At 34.8% G+C, this 12,261-nt stretch overlaps 1 non-coding gene across 1 annotated transcript; it reads right to left on the bottom strand.

Moving 5' to 3' along the window:
• Window positions 1–10,273: 10,273 nt before the first annotated feature.
• LOC112130003 (small nucleolar RNA U13) lies at window positions 10,274–10,375 on the bottom strand. The gene has a single exon (XR_002912326.3). It is a non-coding gene; the product is annotated as a small nucleolar RNA U13 (small nucleolar RNA).
• Between the last annotated feature and the right edge of the window lie 1,886 nt (window positions 10,376–12,261).

The raw sequence follows: 12,261 nt of genomic DNA, 5'->3' as shown, positions 1-12,261 counted from the left end.
CTTTAAAAATCAGAACACGGCCGGGTGCAATGTACGTGCATTACACGACTGTAATCCCGGTACTTTGGGAGGCCAAGGTGGGAAGATCACGAGGTCAGGAGTTCAAGACCAGCCTGGCCAACATGGTGAAACCTTGTCTGTACTAAAAATACAAAAATTAGCTGGGCATGGTGGCATGCACCTACCTCTAATCCCAGCTACTTGGGAGGCTGAGGCAGAAGAATCACTTGAACCCAGGAGGCGGAGGTTGCAGTGAGCCAAAATCATGCCACTGTAAGTAAAAAAATAAAAAAACAGAACACATTCTCAAAAGAAAAGAAAAATCAAGTGAGATTTTATCCTGATCCTAAGATGTTGGAATTAGCAGCGAAGATTTTAAAGCAGCTATTATAATCATGCTCAGTGGAGTAAAATAAAATATGCTTGCAACAATTGCAAGGATAGGAATCTCAGAAGAAAAATGTAAATACTGCAAAACAAACATATAAAAATTTTAGAACTGAATTCTAGAACTGGAGCAACGTGTTTCCAAAGTTTTTGTACTGTATGTGAACTGGTACAATTGTAGCTGAAAAGGGATGGTAGAAAGATAAGATTATATATTGTAATCCTACAGCAATTATGCTTTTATTGCAAAAGAGTACATGTAAAAATCATGAAAAAATTAAAATAGAATTCTAAAATATCTTCTAATAATGAAAAAGTCAAGACAGAAAGATTAAAGAGACAAGTAAAATAATAATTAAATAGATTCAAATAAAACTATATCAATATTTAATGTAATTACTAATAATAGGCTAAACACTAAAAAGGGAAAAATTGTCAGAATAGATTAAAAAATACAAGTCCACTATATTCTATATACACAAGACTAACTTTAAATATGAATACACAGATAGGCTAAAAGTAAATGGAAAGAAATGATAAATCATGTAAATAGTAAGTACAAAAACATGGAGTAACTATATTAATATCAAATAAAATGAATTTTAAGAAGAAAAGTATTGCCAGAGACAAAAGTGATAATTCTTCATGTTAAAAGTGGCAATTCATTAAGAAGACTTAATCATAATTATGTTTGTACTTAATAGTTTCACAATATATAAAGAAAAAATTAGCAGATTTAAAAGAGAAGTAGACATTTTTACAATCATAGCTGCAAAGTTTAACACCATTCTCTCAACAATTGCTAAAACAATCATACAAAATATCAACAAAGACACAGAATATCTGAATAACACTATCAACTATCTTGACTTAATTGGTGTTTATAGAACACTCAACCCAACAGAGGCATAATACATATTTTATAAGTGCACATTAAACATTCACAAAAATAGACATAATACATATTCTTTACAAGTGCACAAAAATATCCTTAACCATAAAACAAATCTCGATAAATGTAAAAGATTGAGAAGAGTGGCTTCACCAAAATGGCAGAGTAGAAGCAATCTGGCTTCACTCTCCTCCATGGAAAACTGAAAACAAATATCTAGAGCCAAGATTATCATCAGCAATATCTCAGAACCCAAATCTGAGGCCAAAATGATCCCCAGGGCCATAGAGAGGTGAAAAACTCTGAGTAGATGGTACAAGAAATGAACTCTACATCTGTGATGTCCTTTCCCCAAGCTTCCGCGCACTGCACGCAAAAGTCCCCACAGAATCAAACTTTCTACATTAGAAAAAATGAGATCCAGGCAGACAGCTAGCTTTTCCACCATGTTGAATTTCTTCACTGGAAAACTCTTCCTGCCTAAACCACAGAAAAAATTCTGAGTGGCTGAAAGGAGGAAAAACCCTGAGGGCAGCTTGAGAAAAACAGGGAAGGTGGGACTAGCAACCCTGGCCTTTGAAATTGTCCTGTTTATCTCAGCCAAAGGAGATGCCAAATCAGCGTAGCTTTACAGCAGCATCACACCACAGGTGGTAAGGTCCACAGGTCCCTTGGACATGAAACCCTACCTAGTCTTTCCACACAGCCTGGGTAGCCCCTGCCCAATCGGGATAGGCAGCAGTCTGAATGTTTCTGAGAATCAAGGCAAACCTAGGCTTGAGGTGCTATCTACTGCCAAAAAGGAGGCAGTGACGTAGGGTAAAAGGGGCGCAACACATGAACCGCAAAGAACCTCTAAGCAAACACACTCTAGGAAGACCAAAACAAGCCACACAGCAAAGACTGAAATAATTAACTAATCCTTCAGTGCAAAGACATAGATGTATGTCCACAAGAAACAACAGCAAACAGGGAACCATGGTCTCCCCAGACAGACAATGAAAGGAGCCAGTGATCAACCCAGCAAGATGGCGATGTGTGAACTCTCAGATCAAGAATCCAAATTATCAGTTTTAAGGAAACTCAGTGAACTTCAATATAACACAGAAAATAAATTCAGAAATTTGTCACAGAAATTTAACAAAGAGATGGAAATAATTTTTACAAAATCAAACGAATCTTGGAACTGAGAAATACATTTGCTAAAATAAAAAGAGTGCATTAAAGGCTATTAACAGCAGAATGGATCAAGCAGAAGAAAGAACCAGTGAGCCTAAAGACAGGTTATTTGAAAACACATTGTAAGAGAAGAAAAAAGAAAATGAAAAGGAACAAACTACACCTATGGGATATAGAAAATAACTCCAAAAGAGCAAATCTACGAGTCATTGGTGTTAAAGAAGGAGTTGAGAAAGAGCAAGGAGTAGAAAGCTTATTCAGAGAAAACAAAACAGAAAACTTTTCAAACATAGAGAAAAATATAAATATCCAGGTACAGGAAGGTCAGAGATCACCAAACAGATTCAATCCAAATAAGACTACCTCAAGGCATACAACAATCAGACTCTCAGATTCAAGGACAAAGAAAGGATCATAAAAGCAGAATGAGAAAAGAAGCAAATAACATATAAAGGAGCTCCAATCCATCTGGCTACAGACATCTCATCAGAAACCATACAGGTTCAGTAAGAATGGGATGACGGCCGGACGCGGTGGCTAACACCTGTAATCCCAGCACTTTGGGAGGCCGAGGCAGGCGGATCACTAGGTCAGGAGATCGAGACCATCCTGGCTAACACGGTGAAACCCCGTCTCTACTAAAAATACAAAAAATTAGCCGGGCGCGGTGGCGGGCGCCCGTAGTCCCAGCTACTCGGGAGGCTGAGGCAGGAGAATGGCGTGAACCTGGGAGGCGGAGCTTGCAGTGAGCCGAGATCACGCCACTGCACTCCAGCCTGGGCGACAGAGCGAGACTCCGTCTCAAAAATAAAATAAAATAAAAGAATGGGATGACATATTCAAAGTGCTGAAAGAAAAAACAAAACTGCCAACTGAGAATTCCATACCCCAGCAAAACTATTCTTTAAACATAAAAGAAAGTTAGTCTTTCGCAGACAAACAATAGCTGAGAAACTTCATCACCATCAAACCTGTTTTATAAGAAATTCTAAAAGGAATTCTTCAATCTGAAAGAAAAGGACAATAACATCCAAAAAAAAAAAAAACTGAAAGCGTAAAACCCACTGGTAAAAGTAAATACACAAACTCAGAATATTCTAATGTTGTCATTGTGGTATGCAGGACACTCACAGCTCTAGTATGAAGACTAAATGGCAAAACTACAAAAAATAATAACTAAGCAACTTGTTAATATATAAAGATATAAACTGAGATAACAAAAAGTCAAAATGTGAGGGGATGGAGTTAAAGTATACAGGTTATTTTTAGATTTTCCTATGTTGGTTTCTTTTCTTTGTGACCTGAGACAAGTCATCATCTGTTTAAAATAACTTGTTCTATCTATGGTTTTTGTAAGCATCATGGTAACCACAAAGCAAAACCTGTAATAGATACACTAAAAATAAAAGCAATGAATTAAAACATACTACCAGAAAGTAATCATTTACCCACAAAGGAAGATGGTAAGAAAGGAAGAAAAAAAAGAGGAGTTACAAAACAACCAGAAAATAGGTAGCAAAATAAGTTACTTATCAATAACTCCTTGCCTATCAATATTAACATTGAATGTAAGAGTAGCCTAAATTCTTCAATTAAAACTATAAAACATAGAGTAACTGGGTGGATTAAAAAAAAAAAAAAAACAGGACCCAACTATATGCTTCCCATAAGAAAATCACTACCTGTAAAGACACAACAGACTGAAAGTGAAGAAATGGAAAAAGATATTCCATGCAAGCGGAAACCAATTAAAAAGCAGGAGTAGCTATACTTTTATATTAGATAAAACACAGCTGATCCATCAATAATGCAAAGGTTAAGACTGCCAACCTCCTGCACAGTTGAAAATTTGTGTATAGCTTTTGGCTCCCAAGAAACTTAACTACGAACAGCCTACTGTTAACCAAAAGCCTTATCAATAACATAAACAGTCAATTAACACATAGACTAGCATCTACATATATTTTATGCACTCATGACATATCTAACTTTTTAAAAAATTTTCAATATTTCTAGGCTATGTGGTTTGCCTGTGAGTTTTATCAAATTGTCGCAAATCTCCAAAAAAATTTCCAATATATTTACTGAAAAAAGTCTGCATACAAGTGAACCCACACAGTTCAAACCCATGTTGTTCAAGGGTCAATTGTAGACTACAAGTTAAAGATCGTAAAAAGAGACAAAATGGTCACCATATAATGATAAAGGGGTCAGTTCAGTGAGAGGATGTAACAAATGTAAATATATATGCACACAACCCTGGAGCACCCAAATATATAAAGCAAACATCAATGGATCTAAAGGGAAAATATACTGCAATACAATAATAGTAGGGGACCTCACCACCCTACTCTCAGTAATTGACAGATCATCCAGACAGAAAATCAACAAACACATTGGAGTTAAACTATACATTGGACCAGATAGACCTAAGCGATATTTACAACATTTCACTCAACTGCTGCAGAATACACATTCTTCTCATCAGCCCTTGGACATTCTCCAGTATAGGACACAAAACAAGTCTCCACAAATTCAGAAAGATCAAAATCCTATCGAGCATCTTTTTTGGGCACAGTGAAATAAAACTAGAAATCAATAACAAGAACTTTGAAAATTACAAAAACTCATGGAAATTAAACAATATGCTCCTGAATAATCAATGGGTCAATGAAGAAATTAAGAAGAAAATTCTAAAATGTCTTGAAACAATGGAAATGGAAATGGAACATATGAAAATACATGGAATACAACAAAATCAGTACCAATGGGGAAGTTTATAACAATGTAAAATTGAAATAATACAATATATGTGCTCTGATCACAAAGAAATCAAATTAGAAATCCATAGCAATAAGATAATTGAGAAAAACCTGAATAATTAGATGATGTACTTCTAAATAATCTACTGGTCAAAGAAGAAATCATGAAAGAAATTAGAAAATATTTTGAACTGAGTAACAATTAAATTATCATTTATATCAAATTTGTGGAATGCAACTAAATCAATGCCTAAAGGGAAATTAATAACTGTGTTTAAATGCCTATGTTAAAAAATAAGAAAGATCTAGAATTAGTGATCTGAGACCTCACCTTATAAAATGAAAAAACAAGAGTGAATTAAACTCAAAGTAAGGAGAGAGAAGAAAATATAACAAAGAGCAGAAAACAATAAAATAAAAAATGAACATGCAATAAAAAAGAAAAGTGAAAAGAAAATCTGATTCTTTGAAAAGACCAATAAATTGGCAAGCCTCAATAGATTGAGCAAAACAAAAAATAGAGGTACAAATTATCAGAATAAGGAATGAAAAAAGGGGAATAAGACTAGAGATACTATGGATATTAGAAGGATAAAAAGGGAATATGTTATACAAGTTTCAGCTAACAGATCTGACAATGTAGATGAAATAAGCAAATTCTTTTAATAACATGAATTAAGAAAGTCGATCCAAGATGAAATCAATAAATTAAATGGCCCTATATCAACAAAAGAAAATTGAATTCATAGTTTAAAACTTTCTCACAGAGAAAACTCTAGGGTAAGATTGCTCTAATAATATTTCTATCAAATATTTAATAAATAACACCCAAATCTGAACAAAGTCCTTCAGAAAGCAGAGAAAGAGGAAATACTTCCCAGCTCATTGTATAAGGTCAGTATTATCCTAATACAAAACTAGACAAAGACATCACAAGAAAAAAAAAGAACTATAATTCAAGATTTCTCATAAACATGGACACAAAAATTCTAACAAAATGTTGGTGAATGAAATACAGCAATATATATAAAGCCTAATGTATTCATGATTAAGTAATGTTTATGCCAGGAATGCAGAATTAGTTTAATATTCAAAACTCAGCCAATGTAAATCTCCATATTAACATGAAAAAGAAGAAAATGCATATCATCATTTTAATTGATACTAAAAAAATTTAAAAGCATTTTATAAAATTCAATACCCTTTCATTACAAAAATTCATAGTTTGGAACAGAAGGAACAAACTCAATCTAATTAAGGGCATCTGTGAAAAACCTATAGCCAACTTCATATTCAGTGAAGGTCAATGGTGAAAGATTCAGTGCTTTCAGCCCAAGATCAGGAATGAAGGACAGTCATCCACTCCCACTTCTCTTCAACATTATACTGAGGTATCTAACTAATGGGCACAAAGAAATAAATAAAACCATAATAAAGGGAAAAGAATAATGAAAACTTTCTTTACTGACACAATATGATCATGTATATAAAAAATTCTGAGGAATAAACAAAAAAAGAACTAACAATTGAATTTAAGAAAGTCATAGGACACAAAGTCAATGTACAAATATCCATTACATTTCTATATTCTAACAATAAGAAATTAGAAAATAAAAATTTTTAATAATATACCTAAGAATAAATTTAACAAGAAATGTAGAAGACCTCTACACTGAAAACTATAAATCAACACAAAAGGAAACTGAAGAAAAATGCACTCTGCTCATAGATTGATCAATAGTGTTAAGATGGCAGTTCTCCCCCAAATTGATCTATACAGTCAATGCAGTCCTGATCAGAATCTTAGCAGACAACTTTAAAAAAATTGACAAGCTGATTTTAAAATTTACATGAGGGGCCAGGTGCAGTGGCTCACACCTGTAATCCCAGCACTTTCGGAGGACAAGGGGGGGCGGATCACCTGAGGTCAGGAGTTCAAGACCAGCCTGGTCCAAAATGGTGAAACCTCATCTCTACTAAAAATACGAAAATTAGCTGGATGTGGTGGTGGGCACCTGTAATCCCAGCTACTCTGGAGGCTGAGGCAAGAGAATTGCTTGAATCTGGGAGGGGGAGATTGCAATGAGCTGAGATGGCACCACTGCACTCCACCCTGGGTGACAGAGTGAGACTCTGTCTTTAAAAAAAAAAAAAAAAAAAAAAAATTTAAAAATATATATATAATAAAATTTACATGAAAAGTCAAAGGACTGATAATAGGCAAAACAATTTTGGAAAAGAAGAATAAAATTGGGGGATTTAATTTCATGACTGACTATAAAGCTACTGTAATTAAACAGGGTGATATTGGCATAAAGATAGGTATGTAATTAATGGAGCTTGGAGACTCCAGAAATAGACAATTATGAGCAATGCTGCTATGGACATTTGTGAATATGAATCCTGATACACCTAATCATAACTTTCTATAGGGCACATGTCAAGGAGTATAGGTATAGTCAATAGGTATGGGTATCTTCTACTCACTGCAAAGACTGTTTTCTAAAAGCAGCATACCAATTTACTCTGTTGTCAGCAATAAATGGCAATTTCTGTCTTTGAGCACCCTTTCCAGCACTTGCGATTGTTGAACTTTTTCATTCTAGCCAATCTGATAAGTACACAGTGTTATCTTATCAAAGTTCCAATTTGCATTTCCCTGAGTAATAATAAGCATATATGTCTTTTCATGTATTACTTGGTCATTTAGATATCCTATTTGTAATATGCTTATTTAAGTCACTTCCCATTTCTCTATTAGATAACATATATTTTTACTATTAATTTGAAGAAGTTTTAAAATATACTCTAGATATAAACCTTTTATTTGTTACATGACAAATAAAAATATGTTACAAACATATTTTCCCATCTTGTGGTTTGCTGTTTGCCTCTCATTATTTGTATTTTGGTGAGCAAAAGATCTTAATTTTAATGTAGTCCAATATATTAATCATTTAGAGAGCCCAGAAATAAACCCATACATCTATGGCCAATTGATTTTTGACATAGGTTTCAAGAATATACAATGGGAAAAAGATAGTCTCTTCAATAAATGGTGTTGGGAGAACTGGATATCCACATACAGAAGAGTGAAATTAGATCCTTTTCTCATACCATGTGAACAAATCAACTCAAAATAGACTAAAGATTTAAATATAAGACCTGAGACTATAAAACTACTAGAAGAAAACATGCTCCACAACATTGGCCTGGGCAGTAATTGATATATAGATAGATAGATAGATAGATAGATAGATAGATAGATAGATAGATATAGAGATATCTGAAAACACAGGCAACAAAATTTATATATATACAAAATAGACAAATGGGATAGTATCAAACTAAAAAGCCACTGCATAGCAAATGAAACAATTAACAGAAGGAAGAGACAATCCACAGAATGGGAGAAAATATTTGCAAATCATGTACCTGGCAAGAGGTTAATAGCCAAAATACATAAAGAACCTAAACAACTCCATAGCAAAAAAACTAATTACCCAATTTTAAAAATGGGCAAAGTATCTGAATATATAGTTCTCAAAAGATGACATACAAATGGCCAACAGGTTCATGAAAAAAATGCTCAACATCACTAATCATCAGAGAAATGCAAATTAAGACCATAATGAGATATCACCTCACACCTGTGAGAATGGCTATTTACCAAACTGAGGAAAGATAAACATTGGCAAGGATGTGAAGAAAAGGAAACCCTTGTACCCTACTGCTGGATATAAATTAATATAGCCATTCTGTAAAATGGTATGAAAGTTCCTCAAAAAACTTAAAATAGAACAACCAAATGATCCAGCCATCCCACTGCTGGGTATATATCCAAAGGAACTTAAATCAATGTCTAAGGGCTACCTGTACTCCCATGTTCATTGCAGCATTATCTACAATAGTCAAGACATGCAACCAACCTAGGCATCTGTCAACAGATAAATGGATAAAGAAAATGTGGTATATAACCTAATGGATTGCTACTCAACCCTATAAAGAAGTAAATCCTGTCATTTTCAACAACATGGATGAAGCTGGAAGACATTAGGTTAAGTGAAATAAGGTAGGCACAGAAAGACAGACACTGTATGATCTCACTTCTGTGGGATCTAAAAAAGCCAAACTCACAGAAGTGGAAAATAGAATGATGGTTACTGGAGGCTGGGGGGTACAGGGAAGTAGGGAGGGAATAGGGAGATATTGGTCAAAGAGTACAAAGTTTCAGTTAAACAGGAAGAATAAGTTTTTGAGGTCTATTGCACATTACATAATAATGTATTATACATTTCAAAAAACCTAAGTCAGTAAATTCCAAATGTCTCACCACAAAAACAGAGGTGCTAGATATGCTCATTAGATTGATTTAGTAATTCCTTTTTGTATACATATATCAAAATATCACATTGTACCCCATAAATGTATATTGTGATTTATCAATTAAAATAATATTAATGAAAATCAATAATTACTAAAATATATAAATAAAAGTAGTTACTATTATCTTAAAAACAAATACATCAATCGTTTATTTTATAGTTAGAGCTTTCTGAGTCTTGTTTTTCCACACCCTGAAGTCTTGAAGGCATTCACCTGTATTACGTTCGAAAAATTTTCCACTTTGCCATTCACACTTAGGTCTACTGACTGCCTAGAATTATCTTTTGTATATAGTGTGAGAAAAGGGTCCTATTTCATTTTTTCCTTTATGGATATCAAATTGTCCTGGCATTATTTATTGAAAAGATAGCCTTTTCCGAAATACTTGGCTTATGTCTCCTGTCCCATTGGTCTATTTTTCAGTCTTCATTCCAATATCACACTATCTTAATCATTATAGATTTATAAGTCTCGATAGTGAGTAGGCCAATTTTTCTCAAGCTTTTTTTTTTCCTTCAAAGGTGTCTTAATTATTCTCTTTAATTTTAGTATCCACAATAGTGTCTTAACTATTCTCAGTCTTTTAATATTAGTATTTTTAAGTTAATTTTAGAATAAGTTTTTCAGGTCCTGGAAAATACCTGACTGGTATTTTGTTTTGTTTTCATGTCAGATGGTTAATGTGCCTACATCATAACAAGGTTTGAGGGAGGCACATTTCATGCATGAGGGTGAAAACCCAGTCATCACTTACGAACTACAAAAGGATCTGCCTGGTAGTTTGACTGGGATTGCACTGCATCTTCAGATGCATTTGGAAGAACCAACATCTTCATACTCTGTGTGAGCTTGAAAAATAACATGCATTCTATGGTTGTTGACTGCAGACCACTATATGTGGACATTAAGTAGCTTTGTTAGTCATGCTCTTCAAATTGTCCACATTATTAATAATTTTTGTCTGCTGCTTCTATCAATTACTGACAGAGGTATTTCATCATATCGCACTATAATTACAGACTTGTCTATTTCTCTTTGTAGTTCTATCAATTTTTGATTTATGTATTTTAAGCATATTATTAAAAGTATAGAAATTTAAAACGCCAATAAAGCCAAATTTTTAAAAATTCAAAAGCAAAGAGCTAGCAACTGTAAATAGTGGTAACAAACTTGAAAAAAAATGCTAGAAGTTCTAGAATTGGGGAAAAAGGCAATAACAAAAGTTAAGAATTCAATGGATGGCTTTAATCCCAATTAGATACAGCAGAATTATTAAACTAAAAATTAGGTTAAAAGAATCTGTCAAGATGAAGTATGGACAGCAGACAAAAAGATGAAAAATACAGAGAAGTAGGTAAAAGACATAGAATATGCAATGAGAATATGCAACACGCAATTAATTGTTATTCCCAAAAGAGAAGCAAAAGAAATATTTGAGAATATAAGATAGAGAATTTTCCAAAACTGATTAATTTAAGAAGCCTAGAGGGCTTAAGTCGACCAGGACCATCTTAATCCAATTTCAAGGCTTGGGGTTTTGTGATCTACCCAGAGGACTGGAAGCTCAGTTGTGGGAGCTGTTTTATTCCTGATTAACTCCTACTTACCAGGGTGAAATCCTTGATGGGTTCTGAATTCTTTTTTTTTTCTTCTTTTTCTTTTTTTCCTTTTTTGAGACGGAGTCTCGCTCTGTCGCCCAGACTGGAGTATAGCGGTGCAATCTCGGTTCACTGCAAGCTCCGCCTCCCGGGTTCACGCCATTCTCCTGCCTCAGCCTTCCGAGTAGCTGGGACTACAGGTGGCCACCATCACGCCCAGCTAATTTTTGTATTTTTAGTAGAGACGGGGTTTCACCATGTTGGCCAGGATGGTCTCAATCTCTTGACCTCTTGATCCGCTTGCCTCGGCCTCCCAAAGTGCTGGGATTACAGGCCTGAGCCACCACATCCGGCCAGGTTCTGAATTCTTATTGTTTTTCTCTCTAGTCTCAGAAAGCTGCCAAAGTGCAGCTCAGAACCTCAGATACTGTATCAGCTAGTGACCATTGAGAAAAATGAAACCACCCTATATTTCTAGCAGAGAAGAATTTAGTTGTTTATAATCAGAGAATTGGTAGTAAAAATGTTGCAAGAGCTGGAGAAGTGAAAGGGAAAGGAAATATCAACCGGAGATCAAGAAGCCACCTTATCCCCTGGGTTGTAGTCCACCAGCCCACACGATTGCCACTGCTCCTGGCACTGCTACTGAAAATGACCTACCACTTCTAAGAAGCTCAGGAGTTAACCCCATCAATGCTGCAGAAACCAACACCAAAGTTGTTGGAGCCTACAATAAGTCACTGTCAGAAGTGGAAAAATGGCTTTTTTCTCTCCTCGTCCAATCAACTTAAGACCACAGGGGCAACGCTATAGTTCGACAAAGACAGATTTATTAGGCTGTTGCAACGAGGGAAACACCAGAGGAACCATGGAGCATCTCACCAAACACCAGGAAAAACAGTGTTATTACAGGATTTGGGAGAAGTGTAGAGTTTAGATGAAATTAAAGTGAAGCAGTGTTTGAATAGGCTCAAAGCAAAACAAGGCTGCGTGTGAAGGGTCAATATCATATCTGGACTGCAAAGTGGATCAGAGTCCTGTTTCCTTCGAAACTAAA

Source organism: Pongo abelii, chromosome 17 (genome assembly GCF_028885655.2).
Source record: "Pongo abelii isolate AG06213 chromosome 17, NHGRI_mPonAbe1-v2.0_pri, whole genome shotgun sequence".
In the NCBI taxonomy this organism is placed as follows: domain Eukaryota; kingdom Metazoa; phylum Chordata; class Mammalia; order Primates; family Hominidae; genus Pongo; species Pongo abelii.
This window is presented reverse-complemented; position numbering and strand designations above follow the sequence as displayed.